The 27423-nt window shown below is 38.2% G+C and overlaps 1 protein-coding gene across 1 annotated transcript in view; it reads right to left on the minus strand.

Annotated features, from left to right (window-relative positions):
* The window catches only part of LOC128873084 (inactive rhomboid protein 1), a 236131-nt gene that overhangs the window by 198588 nt on the left and 10120 nt on the right, over nucleotides 1-27423 (minus strand). Inside the window, exon 2 of the mRNA XM_054116356.1 lies at nucleotides 7028-7264. The gene's annotated coding sequence lies outside the window, so the exon portion shown is untranslated. The remainder of the gene's footprint in view (nucleotides 1-7027; nucleotides 7265-27423) is intronic.

Genomic DNA, 27423 nt, shown 5'->3' on the forward strand with positions numbered 1-27423 from the left:
TTTAATAATGAAACACACACAAATACGTCGGATGACAGAAGAAGACTGCTTAATTGACTAGAAATTCCGACAATTAAAATGATCTTCTCCGTCTCGGTGGCATCCACTTTCAACTCTCGATAGGAGGGAACCATCGAAACTTTTTCTCTAGAAAGTATTTCAACTTTCTCGGACATTCATTCTATCTGAAACCTTCCATCCGACCCTTTTTCAACGAAGGTAAACCTCACGAGTATGCAGCAATATGCTTTGTTCCCCCAGACAGTACTTGAAAGAATTTCAAGGCTAACTTTTCGAGTGTTTTCGACTCCAGACGGAATTATCTTTGGCTGGAATTCGAATCTATTTAACGAGAACTCTAATGCCTTCGCTCTCGGCTGGCAGTTACCTGTGCAATTTTTGGTTCAGGTTGAAATCGATACAAGAAGAAACAGGAAGTGCAGAACACGTTAATAATTGAAACTCAAATTTCCCAAAAATGTGATTCGTTGTTTTATATTCAAAGTAATATTTGCGAGACTTGTTCATTTTATAATATATTGTTTAAAGTGATTTTTTTAATATTTTATTTTTCTTTATATACTTAATATTAGAGGTACTTTATGATAATGTTAGATACATAACCAAAAATAATTGATTCCAACTATTAACATACCACAGTAGCGATCTAAAATAAGAATTTATTTCTTTCACTTTCAACTGGTATGAGTTAAAAATAACATGTAAATTTCGGCTAAAAATATATTTCGTCTGGTCCACTGATATTCCCAGACGTGTAAACTGACGAAAAAGAGTTTAAGCTTAAGGACACATTTAGCATATAATAAAATCTTCGTTTGAGCTACCCTTAGTCTTCATCCCTCCCAAGCCTCTTCTTTTATACTTTCTGCTGAGGGTTGATCCCTTTACAAATTATGTAAAATCTCTCGCTTCCGAGAGAGTTTAAATGTACACGATGGTCGACATTTAACCTCGTTTTAACTTCGGGCGAATAAAGTTTCTCCACTTGTTACCTATTAGTCGCGATTGGAGAATTTTCTGTTAAACTTCCAAGTTTACTTAAATTATGAAAATGATAAATTTGATATTCTAAAACTTAACACGTTGACCCCCACGTCACCCATATATGGGTGACAGGACTTTTCACTAGAAAATTAAAAAGCTTATTTTGAAGACGAGGTGTTAAAGAAAATAAATCTGGATACGATTTTTTTAATTCTGATGAGATTGTAACAACAAATACTTTGACAAGTCTTAGATTACAAAATTTCCAATTATTTAAAAACAAAATCTTAGCCTTATAACTATTTTCACAAAAGTTAACGTGGCAATCAACGTGTTAAAAGAAAAGGCAGTCGCCAAGGCGTGAATTATCTTTCAAATTTCGTCAAAGGCGTCACAAATCTTTTGCAAGCTTCCCAGTTGTTGGAGAATAAGCGAAACACCAGCTTCCACTGCAGGCAGTCCGCGCGGAAAAAATGCGAATGTCTCGACTCGCGCTGCAAAGAGGTTTCGGCGAGCGAGTAATTTAGTAGAACGAGCTTTGTCAGGCGGACGTGTCCAGGGGTGGAAGCCATTGGTTGCAGGTTCGTTCATCAATCGATGCGCTTAAAATGAACAGCGCTCCGCTAGGCGTATTTCAGCCCCTCGCGTTTCCCTTTCACGCTCGTCCCTGTCTTTTTTCCGCCGCCGCCGTCCGATATTGTATCTCCTAGAACACGGTGAAAAATCTCGATTTCTGCTGGCTGCTATCCGCGAGCAGACCGTAAAACTCGCATTCGATGGTTAATTGCGCAGACTTGCCAGCCCGCTGGGAAAATTGATTCTTCCTCCTCGTTCCGTGCGTTCTCCTCGTCGCGAAAGAACTGTCAAAAACGAATTGCAGCGAGCTTTCAAGGACTTGCATCCCCTTTTTCTTCATTCTCCTTTCGCATCGCTCCATGGCGAAGAGTCTGCGCGTCGGAGGGAACGGAATGCAACGTTACTGGATTCGTTAAAGGACTGTATAAACGCGAATGGATAAACGGTTTTCGTCGCAACCAGTCCCGGTGCAACCTCGGGTTTCCCCTTGCTTTTTGCTCTTCACCGCAATTAAGAAGATTACTTCTGTCTTTAATAGTCTGCGATGGTATAACGATGAACGTGGATTAACGTTGGAACTAACGATGGTCGACGCGTGTCTGTTGAGATTATTTCTGTCTCAATAATTGTCAACAGAAATTGCGCCAAAGGTATGGTTAATGATCGAGTCATTTCAAAGGAAGCTTGAAATACGTTGATCAAATTAGTAGGTGCAGTCAAAGGTGTCAAGGGTGTCAAGGATGTAACTTTTTTTTCCTGGAGAAAAGTTTACGTTATTTTGGAATGTATTCTCAGTAAAGATTAGAGTTGAAATATTCGCGTTTGTACTATTTGGTTATGATATATATACCTTGGCCTCATTAATACAGCTTCCATCCTTTTCATGATCCAGGAGGAACATATTTGTGTCTCCAAGAAATGCTCTAAAAGACAAAGATTCCTCTCCACGCCCATTTTTATTTTTAAATAAACGATAATAAAAATAGCCAAGCTCCCGTGCTAACCATACCAAACAAAGAACTTGAGTCCTAAGATATGACAGATGAATTTCTTCCTGAGAACGTTTCTCGAGAAAACAGCTGTAACGTTTTCTACGGCATATTCGGCGAACTGAAACAATCACTGGAGGGGGGACAAAAAATACAACTACTAACACATTTTTCGCTATTGTTCCGTTTTGTAGCGTTCCTTTGTGAAGGGATTCGTGGAAATTATGCGTTTCCTCTGCGATGCATTTTCGTGCCACAAAACCAACTAATGGATGTTTCCGCAATTAGTCATCGCATTCAACCCCGCTGACGACAAAAACTGGGGTACTTATTGTCACTCATTCGCGATGCGTTTTCATTTCGCGCCCCACCGCCTCCCTTTCCACCTCATCCAACCCTCGTATTCTTTGAGTATCCGTGGAAAATCCAACGAACATTAACGCGACGAGCGTGCAATCACCAGAGATTAATTCCTTTGCCCCGTTTCCTGTTCGTTGTCGTACCTGGAATAACTCAAGACACTGGGTAGGTGGTTTCTGTCCTTTGAAATTCTATATCGAGTCGCGCAATCCAAAACTCTCCTGTACATATTTATTGAAATTTTCAAAGAAACGGTGAGAACTGTTATTTAGCTGACTTCAAGGAAACAGTGTTATGTTTCAGCATTTAAAAACATAAAAATGCTACGCTCTCAAGTGAAGGCTGTAAATAACGATTGTGATAATTCAAGAAGCTGTGAACTGTTTTTTATCAGCAGTTTTTATTAGAAGAAACCGATCACGAGCCAAATTGCTCGTACAGGGTGAGGCAGCTAAACAGTTACAGAGCGATATAAGATAGGCCCCCTCGAACCTTCTAACTTTTTCGTCTAAGATTTCTTTGTATTCACGATAGTTTAGGCATTATCGCTCTGTAACAGTTTAGCTGCCTCGCCCTGTATATAACGACCAATTACGACTACCCATTATGCTCGTCTATTTATTATGTAATGTTTATCGCTCTCTAGAGCGCAATCCGGACCGTGCGCATTATAAATGCAAATGAATCGCCCTTGGTGTTCTCCAAATATACATATAATAACGGACAGATCCAATTAAATCGGGTTTCGGTGCACGAGAGTAAAGAAATAAACAATGAAGATAGCTATTTCGATTTTGTGTCGCTAATCAATCTGTGAATCGCTTCAACTGGATAATACTAATGATCATAAAAATTGGTAATCTCATTCTGTAACATACCATTGAAATTTTTGAAGTGAAATATAAGTTACAGGTATTTATCGATATATTTAAAAATGAGTTGATGACAGCATATACTTTTCTGCACAACACGATTAAGTTTAAAAACAGACATGATTCCATAGTAAAAATAAATAGTAAATTATGATTTAAACTAACTTACTTGTAAATATATTTAAGATATTTAAATAGTAGCTTGCTAAGACATTTATTTTATCGTAAAAAAATTAAATGTATTTAATGAATTGATCTGTACCCCTATCGTTAAGTATTTTTAAACTCTTCTTCATAATGTAGGTTCGTCGGTGTAATTTCACAAGTATCCTAAATCAAAAGCTGAAAAGCTCGTGCTTTCTACGTATCTTTCTCGATTTGCGAATAGAATTAGTAGGAAAAATGTACATAACCCTCTCGCTGAAGGATTCTTGAGCAGGAGCGGGGTGTTTCAAGGATTGACCCTCGGATTTCAGGCACGAAGTGGTTTCCGGGGTCGTAATACGCGGATCCCGAGAGGCATTACATTTTAAACGAACCGCTTAATGAAATCTGCACTCAAGAATTAGTAACTTCGTAACGATCTCCGCGAACTATGCCCACCGGTTTTCTTTCTCTCTTAGCCGCCCCTTTTTTCCGTTCGAACCTAACTTCCCCCATTTGCATATTCGTCCAATTATCATATTAATGTCCTCATTGCCGAAAATTTAATATTGTTCCGCATAAATGTTGCAGCTGCAGCTCAACAACCCGATAGGGAAATCTAATTACAATCGATTTTTCTCTCTATTTTTTCCCTAGCTTCTTTCGTTTTAAATATGGATTCGTGAATTTATTATGCAATGCAAAGTTACCTGAACAAAACTTAATTTACTAATAGGTGAGCGTGGGAGTAGCTATAATTACGTATTTTTTCTAGTTATGCAAATATGTATGTGTGGAGCGTGTACGCTACATATGTTACACTTGTGAAATGCACGATGAACGTGATGTAATAGTATCATATCTTTTGTATGCATTAAAGGCGCGTTATTATTAATTGCGTTTGATGTCAATTTAATTATCGAGTGCTGAAATTATTGGCTATATTTCTGATGATTTGTGAATTGTAATTACACAGGCATTACATTTAACGCAACAATTAAACGTTTCATACTATCCATAAAATGTAGAACATGAACCATTTCGATAATTTAATATTCAAACATGTCACTAATATTGGAATACATCATCTTCGTACGAGCAATTTAATTATTTAAATATCATTATCCATTTAAAAAATTAAATAGACTTGAAGAATTAGATTTATAGTCTGCGTTACATTAATTAAATACAATGACCACGCGAACACTTGATCGCTGCATACAACATTTAAGTCGCAGAAGTGTTTAAATATTCGAATACACACAACCATGGACGTCTCACACTCATCCCTTCGTGTAACCAAACATAACTTCCGCTTCACTGAACAAATACTTCTCTGTATTATGTTTATAAAATAAACAGAACTATGTTCCTCGAATCGTAATTATTTTTCTTCGCTACAAAAACACTGTTTAATACATAAACCAATCCTGTAAGGGAATATTTTCCCTCCTGTTTCTGTTTATTCACCATGCACGACTTCTTTATATTAATTTATGTTTCCACCGAATTCCGGACTTCTAGGTATCTGTCCTTATTCTCTAAAAGCTCCCAGGATCCTTCCTGTGTTTTCCCCCCTTACTTAACCTTAGTTTCCTTATTTCCGCATAGATAACGTGGCTTCCACCGAAGGTGTTAGGACGACACGGCCACAATTGCGGTCTCCGCGTCGCCAAACGTTCTATGGCGGTATGTCAGGTCGGCATGCTAAACCACGAAATTCACTCTCTAAACCGCGGTTCCTGCACTTGAGGGCATACCATTATCCGTGGGTCCTGAAACGCCCGAATTCTTCAAATCGTTAGGAAATAGGCCTACCAATGCGTGCGCTTGAGAATTTCGTGGACGCCACGAAGCGCAGGTTACACATTGGAAACGATGCACATCGAGTAATAAATATTATACAACCTCGTGCTGGGTAATCAAAGATTTGAAGGATGTTATTCGGGGCAACCCCGAAACGAAACCCTTATGGTAGGGTGCCGACCACGCTATATATAGACTGTCTAAACAATAAACAATTAGAATTAATTTTTGTAAATTTTGTTTCTGGACTTAACGCTGTGATTAAGAAATGAATGCAAAAAGGGATTAAAAAGAAATTTCCACCTTCAATTGGGAGGATATAGAACGCAACACGAAGCAAAATTTAATAAAGAAGAGGGCTCTTTATCGTCCCGGGAGTCGTACAAATCACGGTCTGTTGAAAATATATCGCGCACGTATTATCGCGTAAATTGGCGAATGCATTGGATTAAATTTGAGCACATAAGCCGCGTATATTACAATATAAATGTGATAAAGTTACACGAGCGCCCGAGTATCGATTTTACCGAATAAACATGATCATCAAACGATTTAACAAATATATGCAATTTGTTTGGTTATAGGCCGCTTGGGTTCGATAAAACGTTCAAGTGATCAAGAGGAGAGTTCATATTGTAACCGAAAATTCACCATGGACACGCACTTCATAAATTAACGGTTGGTTCAAACTTTTAACCGTTCGAAATCGTGAAAAACTGATCGCAATATTTATTCGTTTAAACCTGATTGTTTATGATGATCGCGAGGTGTATACTGATTATTTCAACACTCGATGAAGGCAGCAATGTTGGTGAAAAACATTTCTGAAAGTAGATTGCAATCAAACTTATATCCGGTAAATTTGAGGATTAAAATAAAGATTTAATAGAGATATATTCTATCAGGGTGTTTTTTTGTTTATCTTAAATGCGCGAGACTTCAAACCCTCCTCCTAGTTAATTGACCCATCTAGTCCTTAAAACTAATTCAATATTTCCCTCAACAAGATAAAAATAAATATTTCAAACTCTCAGAAATAAAAATTCAAGACTCCAATTCCTCCCTCCGGAATGCTCCCTGTTTACCCTAAACGGGTGCTAATTGTATCTTAAAATCCTTCAACTCGAAAGTAGCCGAGCTGTGTCGGTAACCCTGGCAGGCGTTAACAAGCCCAGCTATCCTTACACCCTGTTTCCTGGTTTAGCGTATTCATAAAGGGCAAATGCGACGAGCCAGGGGAAATTCTTTTGAAGGAATAGAAAACTGGATCCCTACCTGTTCTGTTGTTCGTCGACGGCGACAGACGGGAGGGTTGTTAGACGTTGGCCGAGGCAACGGGGTTGCTCGCCCCGTCGCGATGCTCACCGGCCCTCGAATCGCTCGAGAGCGGCCAGACCCTCTTTCGCGTCCTTTGATCTGCTAGCAACCCCCGAAACGAGCACTACGCCATGCTCCTCGGTCCTGTTCAGCTCGCCCCCCGCTTCCTCCTTCGGCCTACGCATGCCAAGAATTCTGAAAGCATCAGAAACACTCGTTAGGTCGAAAAGTCGAAGTCGGAGCTGCGCTTAAAATTAGCCTCTCCCTCTTTGAATTACCTCGACTTCGAAAGTTTACGGTAGTTGTACCAAAACGAAAACTGTTCTAATTCTTAACTAATAGAAATTTATTTCTACCATTGATGGATGAATTGGAGCGATGGTATTATTTTAAATGGGATATTATTAGAGACATTATTATGTAGTTTCGGTTTTGTGTGACTTGTGTGACATTTATCGCATTTCTGTGTATAGTATTATCATCAATATCATCAATAATAACACTGAAATTGTTATTTCACGGTCACTGCAGACAACACGATCATTGCGAGTAAAAACTAGTAGTTAATTACAATAGTTAATAACGACAACTTTCAGAGGTGGATGCGAACATTTATTGTCGAGTGTATAATTAGCCTGCAGGAACGAATAGTTTCATTATGAATACAAAATAATTAGGGAATTTGATGCGAGCACAACAACCGAATATAATACTCAAATCACAATTAATTTATAGATATATATGGTGACAATAGAGAAATTAATTTAATCAACTGTACAAACGTGGATTGTTTTTCTCTTCTTTTACATTTGCAATAAATCTCAATCTATAACTCGATTAAGTCTCCACCCTGATGTGATTGAATGATACCGTTTCAAAGCTGCGATATCCTTTTCGTGGCATGTTTATTATTCTCATCACCCTCGTCACAGTTCTCGTAAGCCAGAAGCTCGTCGAACGAACAACAGTTATTAACCCCTGCTTTGTGCTTCATTTCATCATCCCGTTAATATCCTCCTCGTTAATAGCCACGGATGCCACATGGGTCTACCGCACAAGGCATCGGGATAGGATCGTAATAACTGTCAGGTGTTGAGACGTAATTACTAGGGCCCTGCGAAACCAACACCCGTCGCTCGTTTCGAGATGGAGATTTGTTTTGTTGCGCGATGCGAATCGTGACGGCTGAAGTGACGGAGATCGCGTGCGTCGCTATATCCACCGTTCTGGATCCCGAAACCTGCCGCGATGCCGTCAGAATTCTAAATATCGAGGCGTCATGCACAGAAACAGCCCCCTTAATTATGCTATACGCTCCATCACGTGCCACAGCGATTCCTCGATTTTCGAAAAATCCCATCCGTCGGGTTCAGACTCGAGTCACTTGGGAAATTATCAATCCGGAAAATTAGAACGCTGCTCTTACCATAATGGTGGCGGTAGACTCAGTATACCAGGTGAACCGTATAACTTGTCTAACATTCATACTTCTGTCGATACGATGAACTATTTAAAAGTTATTTAACAAGGATCACGTTCTTACGCAATTTTTAAGGTTATCGAAAAATATTTCTAGGTTTCACAAGCAGTGTTTATTATGTTCATTAATATTAAACACGTTACCTATATGCAAAAGTTTTGTATTTAACCCATTCACTGCCAGGAAAATTTCAAGCGTTTTGCCTTGGGCGCCAAGACTTAATACAGATGTGTAATCAAGGTTATTATTTTGATAATAAAAAGTGATATTAAGCTTGTTGTTTTAAAAAGAAAATTTACGATCTTTTTTGTAATTCGCGACTGAAAAGGCTAAAAAATTTATCCCTTGAGTAATTGCTAATCAATTTGAACTAGACATCTCGTAGTTGGCAGTGAGTGAGTTAATATAATTCCTCGATAAATATACGAAACACAAATTTTTGTATTATACACAGAAACTCGTGAAATAAAACTGAAATTTGCACAGAGAAAATAGCGGAATTCTCGAATTTTGAGAAGAAATATTTTCAGCGATCTTTATTTGTCATCGCGCTGGTGTCGATCTGAAAATACGATTCCAAGGGGACGAACGTACGTGTTCGACAATACCTGGTCCAAATAAAACCACGATCGGATTGAATATTTAATAGTGCCGCCTGAATCGTAGGAATTAAATTTTTTGCATTAACGTGATTCGCGTCGCTGTTGTCCCCGAAAATTTCGCTGGCGATGCGACGATATCAGTTTTTGAGGACTTAACGCACACGCGCGCGTTACAGTTTCCTCTCTGAAATTCGTTCGAATCGTCCGATATCGAAATATCCAACGGAATTCGATTGAATCGCGCACTGTAACCCCCGGGCCATGCAGATTCGTTGATTACACCGAGATGACTAGAACTCTCGCGTCAGCGGCAGCCGCAATTGCGCGTGCAGATATATCTGTTGGTATTTTTTCGTGTGCAAAAAAGAAAATGAATGACAACGACGTATTGCATATTAATAACTGCACGACCCACCGGAGGTGGGGCTTATGGGAACGTGTTCGTTCTGGGAATCAATCGCTCGATGACTGGATATACTGCTCGGATATGAGAAATTGGATGGCGGGTTTGATTGGTAACAGTATAATCGCTTAGATTAGACTATAAAATTCTACGGTGTAGTATAGATTGTAACATAAAATTTTAGAGTATAAGAAAATTATTAGTTGATAACAGTAAATTCAATAGATAATCTGTAGCTAGATTATACCATACAATTCTACAGAATAGTACAGATTATAGTACAAAATTCTATAGTATAATTAAGGAGATTATTCTGTTATCAATCAGACTAAGCAGCTTTCAATCCCTGCCTAGTATTAAGTCAGACATCAAGCTCCATGTACATTATCATGTAATAAAACTTGAATCTACATTCGAATAATATATTGCAGGTATATCTGTTTATGAAGTAATTGAAACAATCTTGTACAACCGTGTCCAACCTTCTTATTTATCTAGATACAACGTCTAGAGAGGTGCGGCAACGAACAGGCCCTGTCCCACCCCGTTATTTTTCCCGTCGACTATGCTCGGGGCAATTTGAAGGAAGAGGTGTCGAGCGTCAAACCCTCATAGAACTTTAAACGACTTCGGGCCTCCCACGACCGTCTGCCCATCAGGCGACGCCGTCTTCCTCGCAACAACTCAGTTTGCAAAGTCGTGATGCCCGCTGATAAAAGTTACGTCGTTTAGCGACGTTCTCAGCCAAAAGAAGTCGCGACGCAGGACGAGAGGGCTGGTGCCAGACAGCCCGAACTTCTAGTCCTGGATGCACCATCGGGGGAAGAGGAATCGAGACAGATAAGTCTTCCGTTCCCTTCACACGACGGACCCTGGGATTGAGATAAATTTTCATATATTGTTGTTGCCCGTCCCTGCGGAAGGCAGCATTAGGAGCTTAGGAAAATAGTCCCGAGGGTAGAGGCAAGGAACTTCTCGAGCCATCCCCTGGAATTCTGGTTTCTACGCTACGATAATTTTCGTGACAATGTATTATGCATGACGCATAATTAGCGTTAATTAACAGTATATTTCTTTTTGTTTTTGTTACTAATTAGATTATACGTACTATTTAGTATCTCAAAGAACTGTCGTGTGGATTTTAGTTAAACACGGAGAAGAAACTAAGCAGCAAACGAGGTCGCGCGATGTTTGTAACATGCGAGGGCACGATGTTGCGTGAATTTATGCTAATTCCGACCTCTCTCCGTTCCTGGTACATAAAGTCGCCGGTGAACAACTATTTTACCCAAAATATTAATTCACCTATGCTCCAGAAGTGTACCCTCAACGAAGCTTCGGTGTTAACATGGCTACGAGGCTGATGAGACTGCTTACAGGACGATGAAATCGATTAAACATTCAGCTTCTTCTCCGAGCAAAGTTTCAGGGTGAAGATGTGGAGAAGGGCGTGTATACAAGCGTTTAGTATCAGGGGATGCCATAAAGGTTACACTATTTTAGCAAGTAAATCAATATCCCGCGAGCAACACCATCTCACATGTTTGGGGCTAAAACTTTACATCGTGGAGCACTTGTTACTATGTACTTAAAATATAATAAAAAAGGATACAAACAATGCAAGCTAGTGAAATATTGTAACTCTTGGTGATGTTTTAAATGCGTGTCAAATTTTGATTAGTATTTATATATGGTCACCTATGGCCTCATTAGGTGATTGAAATGTCAGTTTAAAATAAGTAGTAAGGCACAAGATTTATCTGACTCGAGACAAGTTGTATTAATTAATATAAAATTTCCCTTGAAATATCATTAATATTTCTAGGATTGATCTGATCTGATGATAAAAATGCCATTCTAAAATAAGTAGGAAAGATAGATATTTGTCAATCTCAAGACGAGCGATATTATAATAATTGATATATAATTTTCCTTCCATAAAAAAAAAATTGAGTACTGACGAAATACTAAAAATTGTATGGAATAGTGAAAAGTTATAATGAAATGAATAGAATAAGCATGTATTTAAAATTAAACACGACTGTGCTATAAAACTGGAAAAGAATAGTGCATTATTTCAGTTTTAGTTTCAATCTTTAAACTCGAAAGAAGCAACGGCGAGACATATCAATGAACGCAAACTGGCAGCCAAATTATCCAAATGAAAATAACGTCTGTTATCAGAGTCCACAAGAAAGGAAGAGGAAGCAATTGAAACGGGATGAGCGACATTTTACTAACAATAAGTGCTCCACAAAGGAAGTATCCGCGTTCGTGTACGTATGCGTGTGCGCACTCCAAACCGGGGTAGTCGTAGGGATATTCCAAGGAGGAAGGATAAGGAACAGGACGTTGTGGTAATCCCATGAGAATGCAGGATACCTTATCTCCGGATCCAGAAGTGTCGTAAGGAGGAATTTTGGGGAAAACGGTTTCACCGTTACAATAGATTCACCCTCTCGCCAACACGGATGTCGGAAACATAACAAAGAGAATATTGTAATCGTTTATTCCTGGCGATAAAGATAAGCGTTTTATACAGACTCTGTTCCATAAAAAAAAAAGAAGGATTGTTAACAACTCGATGAAACGACGCTGCCTGGAATGTTCATAGATTTCTAAGGAATTCTTTCACAGTCTGAAGAAGATAAACAAGATTTAATAAGAATTATAGACAATCTCTGCTCGAAGAAGTGAATCGGTTGGAAAGCTGCTATTATTTTTTTTAGATTTAATTGAATTTCTGTTTGATTAGTGGTAACTACATACTATTTTAGAGTTCAGTGTCCTTGACATAGTTGATGGTTCTGGGTTCAAGTTGTACTTCCTGTAAATAAAAATCCGTGAATGAAATATTTCACGACTACTAAGAAAAATTGAACTTCTCGACGGACCAAACATCGCCATCAAACTCATTATCCACCGTACAAGTAAAAATAAAAACTCTAACCGACATATTAGAAGATAAAAATGCTTCTTCAGGTTAACTCGGCTCGCCGCGTGTACGCGTGCAGAAACTCCTAATGGCATTAGGGTCTCACGGACACGTCCTAGACCTGTCTGGAGATATTTCACGTGACCCGGGATAATTCATGACCACATCCTGCAGAACCGGTAATATTCCTGGTTTTCCCGTGACACCTTCCACGATGTAAATCACCCTCCTTTCGGGAGGGATGGGCAGGGGTCAAGTAAAGTGGATGAGAAACTCGGAACGTCGTTCCCTGAAAAATAATTCCCGCAGCCGGCCTCGACGACGAGACGTTCTTTCCATTAAAAGTTTGATTCGCGGATTCCCGGGGAACGGGATCCATTGACGTAACGAAAGTTTGTCATTCTCCCTGGAAGACGAACCAAGAGATTCCACGCCGTTGGAATCGTAGATGAGCGCGAATATTCTGACAACTGACGACCACCGAGCTATGGATGACGTACTATGAAGCACGACCGCGCACTCGTTTCAAATCTTCCGCCTCTGTCGGCAAGAATTTATCATCCCTTTTCTCGCTGCTTTTATCCGGATTACGGTACGCCACGACAGGTATTCGTTCGTTCGTTCCTACGTGCTAATTAGTACAGCGAGCCTATTGGTTCGCCAATATGATCGAAGACAGGAAAGTCTCAATGAAATATCAAATCTACCATTTAATTTAGACAGATTTCTTTAATAGACATAGAAGGTACGAATATTTATGAGACCGGCTGCGTATCTTGTTAACTATGGCCCTCTTTATCTCAAAAATGTAAATGTAGAACATTTTACAATCAACAAAGGTGAAAGTATATTATTTTCGTAATAAGCCACTCGTTTAGCACGGTAAATATCGTATAATGTACAACTCCAATAAAAGTTTTATAATACAACTTTACCGGTCAAGGAGAAAAATATTTGAGAACAAATATTGTAGTACGTGTAGTCGCAGCAAACTGTATCAGAAATACAGAAGTGGAAATACGATTAGATCCTCGACTCCTGTTTCTTAGAAGGCGAACAGCGAAACCGAATTATTATTCAAATGGTCGACTGAAACTAAATTTTCCCCCGGCTGCGAAAGAACGATCAACGACCCTCCAGTTTTCGCGAACATAAAAGTTAACTGGATTATCCGCGCGCTCCCTCTACTGTCTGTCTAGAATCCTTGATTAAAAACAACATCTCCCACGTAGCAAGGAGATTATGCCTGCAAAATGCTGCTCCCCTCAACTACGTCACTTTCCTTTATGAAGATATACACAAACTACGTCAATTAGTGAAATTTATTCATTAACGTTTACTTCTCCGTAAGAACTAATCTTAGGTAGTTAGAAGTACATGAAAAAGATACGGAAAGAGGTGCGTGTAATTTAAAACGGGATTCTTGAAAGGGATTACTAATTACAGGGATAATTGTTGCTTTCTGTCTTGTGTTATTTTAATTTGGTGAGTGAAAAGGAATCGTCTTAAGAAAATAGAGATCTCTGGGCTACGAATTCAGTAACTATGTTTATGAAGACTGAGAATTGCAAATTCTAACTTGAATATTCCAAAAGTAAAGATTCACTGGAATAAAAAATATCCATCTTGAGAATAAGAATTGATGTACCTAGATGAAAGGAGAAACCGAGATCTGTTGAGGCAAACGGTGAAAGGCAAAGCAAAATGGCAGACTATTGTTGAAAAGGTTAGGCAACCTAACGTCTAGATACCCGATACACATCCCCCATAGAGCACCTGTGTAAAATAAACGTGTGCAGCGATACGTGTATCGATTTCACGAAAAGAGGGCAGTGACGCACACATTCAATCTATTCTCATTTTCGAGTAACCTTATGCTCGCGTAACATTGATGGAATGTGCATGCGTGCGCGAACAGCTTCCCGCAAGAACATAACTTTTATCGCAATTGGAAAATTAATTCGCATGCTAACTGTCACGTCACGAAACAACCAAGACCTTGTTAATTATCGAATTACATGGCCGTTGTGGGCAAAACTCTAGTTTAGACAGAAATAAACGATGAACGTGTATTAATTAAATAAAAATAAAAATTTAGTATTTAGAACAAGTTATTTAAACATTATATTTTCAACCAATGTGCTAAACGAATTTTTCACATAGCTTGTGTTAAGAAAATTAGTTTTTGATCATGTTAACTTGTAAGTATATGCAATATAATGTCATTTGAGAAAGCCATTGGGAAATACAAACCGCTTACAAGATCTACAATGCGTTACTTTAAATTAAAGAAGGAACTATGTAATCGAATATGCATGTCGAATGAATACATATCGGTTTATTCTTTACTTATTCATTTCTATTCGGAAAATACTCTCTGCATCCACAAATAACGGAAATTGTTATCGGCTAGTTCACTGTTAGACGTCTTCCGCGAAAATAACTTTCACGAAAATGTAAAACATCCGAAACACCGTCTGCATAATTGATCGCGTTTACGCCGGTCGACGTAAAACTGATTTCATAATTACGAAGCATAACATCTTCCTCGAAAACGTTCGTGCCCTGGGGCAACATAAATTCCCGTAAAATTTTAATTAAATCTCCTTCGGTTGCGGCGCAGGAAGCATAAAATTTGAAACTTTAAACGTCCAGATGCACGCGCCGTATTAAGAGAATTTACCGTTGAATTTGTGTTTACATTAGTGCCCCGGCGAATGTGACGCGTAGCTGCGAGTAAAAAAAAATTGTTGACGCGAACCTCCGCTAGGAAATTCATTAAGAGCGAGCCACCGACCATTTTATAAAAACCGTAATTTCCGTTAGAGTATTCAATTACGTTTCCTCAAGGAGAACCCGAGCACGTGATAAACAGCGGGAACACCGTTGTCACGGAAACCGCGTGGTTTGCATTGTCGCCGTCAGCCAGCTCGCCCACAAATTGCTCGACGGTCGTGAAAATCGTTCCTTCGTATTAATTAGCCGATCGCGAGGAAATGGAAACGCGGAGAACTTGCGACTCAGATTGTGAGAGTGTCTCGAGTAATTTCACCCCGAAGGTAAATTGTCCAAAGGAGTTTGGAGACCTTTCCGATGGAATTTAATATTAATCAAGCGAATCCAACGCTTCGATTCAGCTGTTTAATTGCGAAACGTTACGCGAACAAAAAATCACAAACGGTGGTAATTGAGCGAGAACGTAATTTCATCGTTGGGGTCGATTCGTATGTTCAATACTTCATTATTTTGTTATATATTGTAATTGTCCTGATAAACAAGTTTTCAATGCTTGAAAAATAAATATTTCTGTGCGTATTATGAAAATATAAATCCAATTCGATTTACAATTCATACTGGGACTTGGTTTGGAGGTAAATAAGATTGTATATTCGTCAAGTGTGAAATGAATAATTATGTTGCAAAGATTCAACCGCTATCGGTTTTTAATTGTCAATCCATTCCCCTTTTGTTTCTTTGAGTAAAGAATTTTTACTTCAGATTTAATTGATATCGAAGATGAACACAAATCAAAGATCAGTTGATTAGCAAATCCGCTGCGATTTACAACTATTACTCGTTTCATCGACTGAGCACTCAGCTTAATTATTAATTATGACGTAAATTCCTTTGCCGTCAAATTTCTGTGGATTCTAATCTCGCAGATTTTCATTTCATTCCCTCAACCTATTGATTTTTACTGAGAGGAAGGTAACGGCGAGGAAAAACGTAATGCTTCTGCTCGGCTGGCCCAGAAACCAGAGAAACCTTTCCGTGTCTTGAAAAATGGAGCATTGAAAAGTTTCGCTTTGCCGTGCAATTTCTTATTTCCAGATTTATTCGCGCCAACCATGGAGTGAAAAAGCACTCTCATAAGGAAATAGCATAAATTCGCGGCTGACGTTAAATCAGGCAAAATAAGTGCCGTCTGTTTGTCCAGCACTCAACACCTGCGAAAATGTTTTCTGGTTACCGTTAAAATGGCCCGTTTCTCCGATCAATGAATATCGCACCATCTACCTTGCATTTCGTGAGAATTTCTAGCGAATGAAAAAAATATATGTAGATTAAACTCTTGAGAAAAGTTCATTTATTCTATACTTGTATTAATTATAGTAGCTCAGTAAGAAACTATTGTCCATGATTGTTATTAGAATACTCCATTCTACGTGCTCGTTAAATAAATGAACAAAAAAAATAAATGGATAAATCGGAACAGTAAATTAATACGATACCGTATTTGAATTAATTAAGATGTATTTTTAATCTGCTACTCTATGTATAATTTCTTTCCTATAATTCATCACTCATGAAAATCTATTATTCATACTTTTGGAGCCCCCTGAATATAATAAGTAAGAGACTACAGTATATAGATAACTTATTTTCATCCAACGTATTGTGTGGATCAATCATGAAGTAAACTACTGTGCTACATTTTCAGTCTGGCAATGACAATAGGTTAAATTCGTGGAAAACAAGCGAGCACTTCGAGAACGATCAACATTGGGGTCCAGGCATCAACGACCTCGGTCGTTCTATTCAAGGTAACGCTGCTCGGTTTGATCTAGCCATCTCCGCAACATACAACCACTATGCGACCTCTCTATGAATTATAGGAACGAACGCTATGAGGAGGGTCGCATAAATGCAACGGATGGCGTTCGATTTGCCGTTGATTAACGGTCCACGGCTCGTTCGTTTGTAATATCCCTAATGTCCTACCGAGTTCTCGGTCTTGGATAAAACCTGGCCACTGGGATCCATAGATTGCGTGAATACTAACTCCGCCGTTCCCGCCGTACCTAACTATGCGCCCTACATCCGTTTGCTCCCCGATGAATGCCTATGAATGATGCCATTTGCAAGCACGATATCGGCTAATTCCCACACGAGCAACGAGGCGAAAAATCATCATAGATCTTTGACCCTTGCCATTGCTACAAGTTCGTTTCAATTTTCACTCGGAGAGGATTAGGTCGTTTATATCCGAATAACCTTGGTTTTGCTATCTCCCAAATCATTGAAAGGAAAAATAATATTTTTCACTACTTTGTTACATAGGAATCCTATAAAAATAATTTTTAAATTTGTCTCATGACTTCTATCACATGAAATTTGATATTCTGTAGTGTGTGTATGATTATTTTAGATTACATTTTATATATTACAGAAGAACAAGAAATTTAATACTTGTTGACAAAAACTATAAAGACTAAAATATTTTCTTGGTACACAGAATAACGCGAAGAATTTGCACAACGTAAAGATAGCAAGAGCCAACATTGGATTTCCAGGCTGTGCTAATTGCCTCGTAATAACGAAGATCAAAGTTCGCCTCTTTCCAACTTCGCGGCTCTGAAACATTTCTAAAATCTAAGTCTTGGGAAAACGGCGTTGTCGCAAGAGAGGGAAACTGGTCTGAGTTCGAGATCGAAATGCTTTTGATTTTCTTTCCCTTATTCCAGCGTTCGACGAACTCGAAACTTTGTGATTCTTCGACGTTGAAAATTTCAAGAGAAAGATTGAGGTACGCGAAGAGATTGGTAATAAACAAGAGAAACATTCTGTTGCGAAGAAGTTTTCTAATTACAGCTGAATCTTACAGTTAGCTGGAATCGGTTTAGTTCGCAACGAGACTTTCGACGAGTTCAAACCAAATTTTCAACTTGGCCACGAACAAAACTTCGGTTCCGCGGGAGGTCGGTGGTATCTGTCGCGATTTGCATGGATATTTGCAGATGCAGTTAGGACAACGTTTCGAAAAGCGACGAATGGTTCGAGGAGTGTACATTTCGCGTAACAACGTTAGTAGTTGTGAAATTGTGTTCACTATACTCTTTCACGCGAGTTGTCTTCACGTATTGCAAACTTTGAGCTTCTTGAGTTATTCGTAAACTTATCGGAACCAAAGTCATCGAAAACGTCTGACGTGTATTTTATTCTTATTTTGAAACGTGAGAATATTTCATAAATAGAAGGCCATTAATGAAAGCAAAGTTGAAACAACTTCAATTTGAATTTAAAAGTGCCTCTGTGAAATTGGTTAGTGGAGCGTAATGCTTCGTGTTTGAAAAAGCTATTAAAACATTTTCGTATTTACAGATGTAAAGTAGACCTATTGATTTTCGTTTTGGTTTCAATTTCCTTGCCTACGCGTTATTGTCGAGTGTAAACATGAACTTCTGACCTGGATCCTTGTTGAAACTCTTGCTTCGCCCTAAAGTATATTTGAGGAAGTAAATCAAGCGTCTTCCAAGACTGATTTATTGAAATACGCTTGAATCGTGAAATTAAGATTTTAACGATGTCGAATGTTGTAAACACAGACGCAAAAAATATACGAAGTAAAGACCATAACCATCTAATTTATTGTTATGTGCAGGAGCAAATAAAAATCATCCTGAATTAGATATACCGACAAAGAACATCAAAGTCAGCTAAAATATTAACACACCCACGCCACAGTATTTCTTTTCGTCTCTCATATTTCACTCAGTCTTCTAAAGAGCTCAACGAATTTATGACCCCATTATCGTTACATAATAAGGGAAGATTATATCTGTCTGGAAAATATGGCACTTAAACTGATAACGGCGGAAGATGAAACTGTTATTAATTTAAGAATGATTCATTCTGTGTGGCCTTAGATAGAATAGACAATAACATTAACAATAACAACAGTAGGAATGATCGTATAATTATTAGAATAATTGTTTACTCCAACACATGTAATAAGAATATTGAATGAAAAAAATAATATCTCAGATAATTCTTTAGTTCCACAATTCTTCAGTGATTTGTAGAATAAAATGCTGAAATATTTTACACATAGAACAAATAAATAATATTTTATTTCTCCGCCAATAAATAAATCGTTTTGCTCGTTCCTAGTATTAAAAACAAATGTTTTGAAGAGACCACTTTGACTGAAAATGTTAAATGCTTCAAGACGACACAATATGGGCCATTCATATTTGTAAACCACCATTCTCATATTCCTTGGTTGTTTGTTATTAATTTACTGAACGCAGAAAGAACTCGTTCACCTGGAAACTCTATTATGCCACCACGAGTCAGTCCCGATATCAAATTATCAATTATCTCGCGATAATGAAGCGTGCGCTAATGCTGAATGGACTACGGGTCGCAATCGGGCTGCAATCCGGACGAACATGATTACATAAAGCTAACGAGACCGAGACACGCTCGGGGGAGGAATAACACTCGTTGCAGAATATCGTCGATGCATCGATGCGTTAGATTCGGACGATAATAGTGTTCGAAACGACGAATATTCCGTGCGCGACGCATGTCAATCAATTCGTGGCTCAAGCACGGACAAATGTTTGAATTGGAAATTATCCAAACGGACCTTGCCACTGGGATCGTTAACCTCTTTTCAAAACGAATATGAATTTTTCTGCCACAATAAAGTTCAATTCGCAGCCTCTTCGAGTTTGAGGTACGTGGACTTCAAGATTTACTTTCAATAACAATTCACTAATTTCATGAAATAATATAATATATGTTACATATTAATCATTAAGCTGTGTTTAAAAGTAATTAAATATTGAAAGAGGGATATTTATATAGAAAGTTGTCTTTATCAATCCTATTTCACTCCCTGGACTGACTAGTAGAATGAGCCTGTACCTGGTCAGACATAGTTTTACTTCTCCGTATGTGACAACGTTTAAAATAATTATGTGATATTTCTGAAACAAATAATAATAGTATTTCTACAAAGGCAGCAATCGATACTGAAAGTTGCTAATCTATTAATCTCTAAATTTAGAAGAAAAAATCATAGGTTTTAGTTTCATACAGTGTAGAAATACATAAGTCGGTAATTCCCATTCGTTTCTTAATTACGTTAGCCTAATGATGTATACACAATATTTAAAACCGAAATGAATAAAATACCCCACTAATTAGCACACTGCTCGCGTACACAATTAATGAAGTACTGCTTAATTCATTAATAGTATTTAAATAAAAAAGCACCTGAATTTACGTAGGCAGTTTTGTGATTGACCGGTTAGCAACGAAAGCGTGAGGTTTTCGTTCGAAACGAACCAGAATTTCTGAAACGAAACGGTATAATCCAATTCCTCTCTCGCATACAAATTGGAAAATACAGATTCCGTAATGCGTTTCAATTAATTAGTAGCCCAGGGCCATTTTTCGCGACCAGAGATTCGCTCGATTTTTCCTGAAAACACCGAGAGAGACACGTTACCAGATGGAGAGCCTAAATATTGACTAATCCTGAATAAAACCTGGCCTAAATGAATCAACGCGACGCGTTGTTGAAATTTTTTAAGCCGAGCTCTCTCCGTTTCAATGCTGGTGTATGCATTTGCCAAAAAGAAAAACTAAAACCGACTTCAGCATTAATTAATGAAGGAAGGAAAAATTCCTCTTTGAATTTTCAAACCACTGGCAATCCCACGGCAAATGGCTGAATTTCATTCAAGTAATAAATGACGAGTAGAAACTCTGTGGAAGGATTTAGTTGAAAAATTTACTCGATCTAACTGTGACTTGAATAAGTTGCGATTCGTTCAAGGTGACACATTGAGTTGTTTCTATTTTATTCAAACTCTATGTCGTATTCGTTTTTTATATACTCGAAGGGGTGGCAATTTGAAAGAAGGAGCTAAGCACAAAATTTCTACCGACCCTCTCGGTGCACGTCTTCCAAAACAAACTCGTACCAAGAAACTCCAGCTTCCTCTACGGATGAATTTGAAAACGAATATAGATACGGGACTCGTACTTGCTCCACGATGTTCAAGGAACCGCGTTTGCCCAGCGATAACTGCTCAAAACAGTTCCGTACAGCTACCTGCACCCTCGCGAGAATTTCTCGTGTTTCTGTTAAACTAGAAATGCGAACAGGGCAAACGAACGCTTCCAGAGCATAAGAGAATACTAAAATGAATGAAAAAATAACTCTGAACTGTTCACTGTACACTGTGTCTAATTTTCTTAATGACCCTGTCCTGTTTTTTTTTTTTTTTTTTTTACGTGTTTAACCATTTACAGTAATTATTAAACTAGAATATGTTTTTTAATGGTATTTCTGCATGCGATCTAGACGAATGAAAAATAAATTAGAAGATGTTTATGAAGTCCATAGGTAATTTCGTGAGACAATTGAGATTTCATTAATTCCGCTCGGGAGACCGTTAGAATGAATACAAAGGAGCATGTAATGGTATTAATTTCGCGAATCCAAGACAAGAAGCGCAGCGAAATTCGAGAGAAATTTAGATGGAGATTTCAGGAGACGAGGTCGACCAACAGACAAGACAATACGTGCAGCAATTCCTTAAGCATCAGTTGTTGCCATCTTTGTCTTTCAACATAATAATAGGGCTTGTTATTACGTTAAAATTATTCATGACAATCATTCAAGATTAATTAGAATTCACAATAAATATCTAGGAAGTCCTAATAGCGTAGCCAAGAAGATATATATATGTACAAGATAAATAAAACATAGTAAATATAAAAATATGAGAAAATTTGCTATCAGATACATACCTATATATTTTCCGTAAATGTTAACATTTTTGTATTAGTACCGGAAACATTTCACAAAATAAGCACCTTTGACACACGTGTGAAACATTTACATACACGTACGGTATCGTCAGTGAAAATTCCCCTTGTGTTTAATCTCAAAGCCACCGTTCCCCCGTTAACAATGTAAGTTCCCAAGTACACGAGGAAGTAGCTGAGAAGTCTCGAGAGAAAAAAAGAAGTCGTTGTCTCCCGATGGGCATCGAGAGACGGTCACTTAAACCGGTGGAAAGATAAAATATCCCTCAAAGGGGACTTTGCCTTCAAACGAGCCGAGTCGCAGCTTCGCGATCAGAATCTCTCAAGAGCGAGGTCGAAGGAAGCCGAAGAAAGCCAGGGCAAAAGATTTAACTGGGCGTAGCTGGTCGGGGGAGGAATATTAGAAAGTAAAAAGGTAGAGAAACGACGAAAGAATAAGAAAAGAAGAGGAGAAACTGTTGTTCGGGGCACAGGAGACAAGAAAGAAGCCCGCGTCGTCTGTACACGTTTCGCAGTAAAGTAAAATATGGCCTCCTCCCTTCTGGCATCGCTTCCTCGAGACCTGCTCGCGGGACTTCCAGTATAATTTGAGAGCATCTACGTACCCTCGAGAGACTTTCTTTCGGACGTACTTTATTTCTCACTGAAATTTCACAACTTGTTCATTAAAATTCCGCGTGTTTTATGACGACGGCCAACTTCCTCGGGCACCCGAACAACTTGCTTTATTACTTTCTTTTACGACGGAGGATTATTTTCGAAATTGGATAACGCGCTGATACTCCTACTGTCTATAATTATTAAATGAATAACGTGTATACGATTTCTTACTAGTTTATGTATTAACGTACGCAGTCAAATATATATATATAAGAAATAAAATATTGTTAATGTTATGGAACAAAGTTTACTCATAAACCGTGTGTATTTTTCAAAAATGCTCGTCAATGGATTAAGGAATTAATGATTTTGCAAATTTACTGTACAATATTGAGCTCTAGGTGTTATATTCAAGAGTATCTATCATATTATTTAAAATAGTGAATTCAAGGAAGCAATTGTTTATTTAGTATCGATATAAAAGAAGGTCCATTCTAAACTGTTTTGTACATACGAATGAATAATTATTTCGATTTGAATCAATAATACGATTACTATTTTAAACTTCACGCTTCAAATATTTTATGCTGGCGAATGCTCGAAGTCTTAGGGTCACGTAAAAGCCAGTTTCTGGAAACTTGACGTTCCAAAGTTTCAAATTTTCAAAGCACTGTTTCCTTGAAATTTCAAGTTTCAAGAAAATTTGAAATTTCCACACGCCCAAGTTCTTAAAGTTATGCTTACGGTGATGTATAAGTTTCAAAATAACTTTGCACCGACCGAATACTTCTGATCCCCACGTTGGAACAAAATTACAGTCGTACATGTGCGGAATTCCTGTTCTTGAACATGCGAAATGCAGTTTCTTAATTACGATCGAAATAGTTATACGAAATACGTTAACATAAATTAAACTCGAGAGAAATACACATTATACTAAATAATTAAAATTTCTTTCTATTTATATAGTCTCCTCAGAACAACACTAAAGATGCACGCATGAAAATAAGAGAAAAATATATAATATCTGCTTTTAAAATTATATTCATCTTGCACAAATATTCCTTTACCAAAATTTCATGTCTCGATATAGCATGACGTATAATACCGTATGTGTTTTTGGGAGCAGTGAAGCCCCTGTTAATTACGGATTGTCCCCAAGCCGGCTACGCGGATCCGAAACAAATAATTGCATAAACAATACGATATATTTGTTCACGTAGGACAAGGATAATTGTACAAAAGGGTTGGGGATGATCTATTTCATCCGCAGTGGATCGGTGTATTTACGGTTGGTAAACGTTTAAATGCAACTCCGACGAAGACTCTCCGAGGAGGACACGGGGATTATTAATCTCTAGACAAACAATGCTAACGAAGGCCGACCCAGGTTATGTACATAAATGTACAGACCGCCCAAAGTCGGGTTTGTCTCAGCATGTAATCAATCTCACGAGAAACGTGGCGTGTCGCCCTTTACATTCGACGCGATGCAAAAATTTAGATTAACAGACCCTGATATCATCATACTACTAGAAACGATTAAAGAATCGTAAACCTTAATCAAATCTTAAATAAGAGGTTATTGTTCAGAATTGTAATAAAGAAAATTTAACTTGCTCCCACAAGAAATTGTTCTGATTACAACCACATTTCTTTGGTGAAAGGGACACTATAGCTTGGACTTCCTAGGAATTATGTGTTAGAAAGTCGAAACAAGTACATTTTATTTTTCATGAATTCTTTTCTTTTTTTATTCAGGCCTCTATGAATCTCTCTAATAATGAGAATTATGCCTGTTCCTATCTAAAATATGTATAATTAAACAATAAAAGAGTCAAACCCTCAGAGACTACGTTTGTGAAAGGATGAACGTCTCTACTATAAGTAGAAACGGTCAGTAGAGGTCAGACGCTGTAGTAACATCATACATAAAATTCCTACAATCGATTTCCTCAGAAACGAAGATGCGTATTGTTAAAATTAAGATTTTAATGAAAATTTGTCATGTATTTTCCCGCTGGAAATCACTCTGTTCGCGATTATACCTTCAGCCCTAGCCCAGCCTGTAATATAATCGCGTTTGTCTAGTCGTTCAAGTTGGGAACTTGATTTAAAGGGAGAGGCGAAGTGCTTACAAGAAAAATGAAGAGAAACAGAAGGCTTTCTTTGCAGGATGGAAAACGAGAACTCCATTTACTACGAATCTAATTCACGACGCTCGATAATAGTACCACTTTGGTCTATATTGAAACCAAACTTAATAAACGTGGCGCGCAGAAATATAGAGATCAAAAAATGTAAGTACAAAGCAATATTTTCTGGAATTATTTCTTTAACGAAATATACGTTAATTAAAAAACATGAATATATTCAAAATAGATATTTTTTATACAAGCAAAATGATTAATGTTCATTGGTGTGCACAGTCATTGATAAAATTATTGAAATCGCTGAAAAAAGGCAATATATTTTTCTATTTTAAAGAAACAATGCCACAAATGAAATGTGTTGTTTTTACTTTTTAAAGTAGTTATCTATTGATAGTGAATCATAGAGCCTGTTTTTTTCCTCGATGCCTCTGACAATTGTATAAACTAATGCACATTAGAAGTCGCCTCACGCGAACGTTGTAAACAAAGTAGCTGTAAACGTGTTCAAGGAGAAACGAAATTGCTGTCTGAGCTCGCGAGGTCTGGCCAGTTGTTCAGATTTACAAGCTCAATTAAAAGAAAGGACCCCGCTCCGTGGAAAATGAAAGAACGCGAAGCACTTGCGTTTGCGAGAGCCCAAGAAGAGACGGAGGGAAATGAAAAACGGCGACCAAGAGGGAGAAGGAGTGGGCATTCAATTTGCTGCAATCGCAATTCGTGCTTACGCGCGAGTGTGCAAAAGCGAAGGACGTGAAAAGCACTAGCGGACTATTTGTTAATTAAATTCGCAAGGAACACGCGAAAACGGAGCTCCGCTATTTTTTCTTGTGATTAAACAGTATTTCGCGTTTCGACTCGTACAACGAGGGGATATAAGTGACTTTCAAGTTAACACGAAAGTAAATTGAAACTTAATTGCAATCTAACGTTTTACAAACAAGGCGACTTCGTGTTTGATGTAGTCGCCGTTTCTTCTGTGTACAAAGAGAAAATATTATAGGTACGTTATTGCAAATGAAATAATTTGTTCCTACGGAAATTAAATCGTATTAATTTAGTTAACGTGTTAAATGTAGTATGAAAACTCTGTAAAAAGTAAAGATTCTTAATTCCAGAATTTAATGTCGAAGATGGAGGACTTTACTGGTTCTTGAGTCCTAAGAATTCCTGCAAGCGAGTTTCAACCCTTCCTTGAAAACCCCAACCTTGTTTTCTCAAACACCCTCGACCAGAAAGCGCCACTTGAAGACTAAAAGCCTTGATACCCCATAAACCTCAATTTGAAGAGGCTCAAATTGCAGTTATTAAATTACAAATGGAGAAACCTCTGTAAATTGAATTAAAAAAATTAGATACATCAGGTCGAGTAAATATAATCTTTCAGAATTATATAAGCATTATTTTACACATGGAGAATCCAAACTGACTGAAAATTAAAGGTTCTGAATTTTATGATTTAATATCAAAGATGGTAGTTCCTGGGGCCCTCGAGCCACTCGACAAATATTCCTGCGAGCACGTTTCGACCCTTCTTTCATTACCCCTAGCCCAGTTATTTCGAACGTCCTCGTACAGGGAGCATTACTTGAGAACCCAACATTTTGAAACTCGATAAACCCAGCCATCGAAAATTCAAGATACAAAAATTACAAACGTATGACAAATATATAAAATCTTGCGGGACAAGTTATCTTCGACAAAGATAAAACTAAAAAGAACAGGTGTCATCTTTTGTTCCTTAAATAGATATACATATACTTTTTTTTTCATATTCTTGAAGTATTTAAAATTTCATGAAGTGTAAATCACTCAAAAGTACATTATTTTAGAATCAGATAATTAATATAGAACCATACGGTACCACTTGACGAAAGTGGTTTGTTAAATAATTCAATAAAAAAATACTTCCCTCGACAGTAACGAACCTATACTCGATAAATAATTAACAAGGCCTAACACACCCATCACAATTCAGACTCAACAACAGCAATTCCTCGAAATCGCCAAATGGAAATCGAACCCCGAAGCTTAAAAGTCTTCAAAGATTTAATATCGAAGATGAGGGATCTCGAGTGACTCTGGCGACGATCGTGTCTCGACCGATCCCTTTCGGCACCCCTCGGTGCCAGCTCCCCCGAGCGTTCACGGGCCAGGAAGCGTCGTTTTATTCCGCAGGAGTCTCGGTGTCGTTGATAACCGACGAAGACGAAAAGAAGGTCGCAAGCCCGGATGATGCCGAGCTCCCCTCTCGACGGGCACTCCACCGCGGTATATAATGCTTTACAGCACGTAGCTGGAAGCACGAAAGCGCTAACCTACATACCCATCCGCATGGCAAATCATATTCAGTTGGCAAAATGAAAACGGTCCGTGATACAGCCGCCGTTCGCCTACATTTCCACGTACACCTATCCGGATGAATGCACGCGCTAACTGTGTCCGTGCTCTCGCCACTGGTATTGATAAAATGACGGCCAGAGTGCGGCTTCCGTCGGATAGAGGTCTACGAGGATCACGAGGAAAGAATAATCGCTTCACGGTCCGCGCTTACGTCAGAGGAAATTCGTGGGGGTTTGTTCTCGGCGTGGCACTTCTCTCCCGCGCTATCTCTCTT

Source organism: Hylaeus volcanicus, chromosome 3 (assembly GCF_026283585.1).
Source record: "Hylaeus volcanicus isolate JK05 chromosome 3, UHH_iyHylVolc1.0_haploid, whole genome shotgun sequence".
Lineage (NCBI taxonomy): Eukaryota > Metazoa > Arthropoda > Insecta > Hymenoptera > Colletidae > Hylaeus > Hylaeus volcanicus.